We start from the raw sequence: 3,445 nt of genomic DNA on the forward strand, positions 1-3,445 counted from the left end.
AAAATCATCCTTTAGAAAAAATATTTGTCTTTAGAAAAAAAAAAAAATTTGCCATTGGAAATCATGGCACCATGACAGTTATTTCAAACACCATAGAAACTACCTGCTGAATTAATGTTCTAAATCCTAATCAGTAGATTGTCTATTCAAACTGTTAAAACATTTTGTTTACTAACTTGGCTGTGAAATGATACCGAAGAAATGCCTACTTTACTAGCATCAGCAGAAACTAAAATTTTGGTATGCAAGTTTATATAAACTAGTGAGATTTTTTTCAGGAAACAAAATAACATTAATCCAATAACCCAAAGGTACTCCAAAAGTATAATTCTAAGAGGCTATACTTTTATAAAAACAAAAACAAAATCTATTTGCTTCCTAAAAGGTTATTTCTATCTTTAAGCCAACTGGCTCTATATGCCTTTAAAATGCAATGGGGTCTTTTTTGTTTTAATTCAATTTTATTGAGATATAGTCATATACCATATAATCATCCAAAGTGTACAATCAGTTGTCCATGGTACCATTATATAATTGTGCATTCATCACCATAATTAATTTTTGAATATTTTCATTACCTCAAAAAAGAAGAAGGAATAAGAATAAAAATTAAAGTAAAGCAGAATACCCAAAATATCCCATCTGCCCCATCCCTTCCTATTATTCATTTACTTTTTATCCCCATTCTACTCATCTGTTCATACACTGGCTAAAGGGAGTGTGAGCCACAAGGTTTTCACAATCTCACAGTCACACAGTATAAGCTATATGGTTATACAATTATCTTCAGGAATCAAGGCTACTGGGTTGCAGTTCAACAGTTTCAGATATTTCTTTCTAGCTATTCCAATACACTAAAAACTAAAAAGGGATATCTCTATAATGCATGAGAATAACCTCCAGAATGTCCTCTTGATTCCATATGAAATCTCTCAGCCACTGAAACTTTGTTTCATTTCTCTTTCCCCTTTTGGTCCAAGAAGGCTTTCTCAATCCCACAATGCCAGAGCCAAGATCATCCCTGCAAGTCATGTCCCACATTGCCAGGGAGATTTATATCCCTGGGAATCAGGTACCACATAGGGAGGAAGGCAGTGAGTTTACCTGCAGAGTTGGCTTAGAGAGATTGGCCACATCTGAGCAACAAAAGAGGTTCTTTGAGGGAGACTCTTAGGCACAACTATAAGTAGGCTCAGCCTATCCTTTGCAGTAACAAACCCCATAAGGGAAAGCCCCAAGATAGAGGGCTTGGCCTTCCAAATTGTTAGTCCCCAATGCTTGTGAGACTACCAGCAATTCCCCAGGTGGGGAATTTTAATATTTTCACACTTTCCTCCATTCCCTCAAGGGGATGTTGCAAATACATTTTTATTCTCTGCCCAAATTACTCTGGGATGTATTGGGGCTTCACACTAACCTGTAAAAACCAACCAGGTCTCACTCCCTATTCAGAGTTCCATGTAATTATATTGTTTGAATAAACTGACTATACAAGTTGCATTATATAGTATGCTACAGAAAATATAGATTTTCTACCAAATAAACAGCTCTTCCTTTGGTCTCACAAAGAAGTTGAAGTTTTAAAATATGTTAATATCATGCAATGGGATCTCTTTACTTAACAGGCATCACTATTAAAAAATTACCTCATAATTGTTGGGGAAAATAGTAACCATATGCTAAAATGGGCATTATGTTATACATAAAATCATTCCAAATAACAAAGCAATTGGTTTGTATTGCCCCAAGGAAATTTAATACATAGTTTAGGAAAAAGATCAGAAATATGTTAATATAGATGGCGTTCAACTTTTCTTAATCCAATTAACCATTAAAAACCAGAAACCTGCAAAACCTGCCAGCTCCCCATTACTTTTGTCCACCTAACAAAGAAGCATTTCTTTGGAAGTCAAGATTTATCAAGAACATCAAGGTCCAGGATATTTTTTTTACCATATACCTAAAAATGTCTTTTTTTTTTTTGATCCCCACAAAAATCCATATCATTTAAAACCACATATTCAAATTACATGGCTAACATTTTTAGCTAATCAACTCTTCAGTGCTAATCCTAGAAAACAATTTTCAGTGGATCTTTAAATAAGGAAACAAGACAATATTCAGGTATTAATATGAGTGGTGTAAAAGGTCACATCTTTAAGGTTCAAGCCACAAGTTGTGAACTTTGGAAAGGGTGAGATCTACTGTCCTGCATTATCAGAATTTGTTGTCATATTTTCAGTACTCATGGATTGCACATTGTCTGCAAAGTTGTGTGCATGCTCAAGAAAGAAATCTTTAAATGCACTTAATTCTTTTGTCAGCAATTTAATTTTTGTTTCCAACTGTTCATCCTCTTCTTTGAGCTGATTTTCTTTCTGTAGTATAAACTGTGTTTTCTGCTTGCTTTTCAACCAGCTTTTTTTTCACAGTCATATTGTCCCTCTCTCTGTGTTGATGATACTCATCACTGTTTTGATCCATGGAGGAACTCTTTTAGCTCAGCTTGCTTGGAGGCACAGCTTTGCCTCCCCCAGGGCCAGTGGGCACCAGCTGAGGAACCTGCTGTAAGCCACTGCCATGTGCCTAAGAATGGATAACACTTACTTGGCTCACTCCCGGAGTACTGAGTTGCTGTGATACCTTGCTCATTTGGACACTCTCCCTTGCCAACACAGAACAGGTAGAAATGAGAGCAAGGTGATCAATGGTTTCTACATTAAATTGCCAAGAAATCTTCATATGTACCAGGTGCTATTTAATTCCCCAGGGATGAAGCCCTTCTCCAAGATCAGAAAGCCTTCCTGAGAATCATGATGTGCTTCTGCACCTCCAACCTGTCCAACCCCCAGTGGCCTCTGCTGTGAGAGACCCAGCACAGCCTGCCCCAATGCAGCCCAAGCCTCATAGCCCGCTTGTCAGCCAGGAGGTGCAATGGTTATGAAATCGGCAGCCTTGGCCTGTCCCTGCCACCAAGGTTGCTGGCTTCCCTTCCCCACTAGGCTGCGTGCACCACCGCCCTCAATTGTGGAATTTTATGAGCATTTCCTTACTTTCAGGCATTACAAGATAATCCCAGCTCATCTTGTATATTTCCTGCTTCAACACTACAATCAGCCATTTCTCTAAGGAGTCCTGGACATTGTATTTAAAAATATATATATTTTTGGAAACAAATGTGAGGAATAGAATGATGTTATCTTTCTTCAGTGAGGATGTTCTTTTGCTATTGTCATGCACCTGGGCAAACTCACAATCTGAAATCACCTGAGGTGGCTCAATACTGGCTTTCAGTCACTGTGAGGGCTGGTTTACTTCTGATCCACCTCCTTAGGGCACAACACTTCAAGGTCCCATGTCATAAACAATGTGATTTACCATGGATTTCATACTTTGCAATCCTGGACCTCTAACTTTTGTCACTCAAGCCTTTCAATGCTGTCAA

The 3,445-nt window shown here is 37.9% G+C and overlaps 1 pseudogene; it reads right to left on the reverse strand.

Moving 5' to 3' along the window:
• Nucleotides 1–2,201: 2,201 nt before the first annotated feature.
• On the reverse strand, nt 2,202–2,742 carry LOC119525967 (annotated as a pseudogene).
• Nucleotides 2,743–3,445: the final 703 nt, after the last annotated feature.

This window comes from Choloepus didactylus (genome assembly GCF_015220235.1).
Source record: "Choloepus didactylus isolate mChoDid1 chromosome Y unlocalized genomic scaffold, mChoDid1.pri SUPER_Y_unloc3, whole genome shotgun sequence".
Taxonomy (NCBI): Eukaryota; Metazoa; Chordata; class Mammalia; order Pilosa; family Megalonychidae; genus Choloepus; species Choloepus didactylus.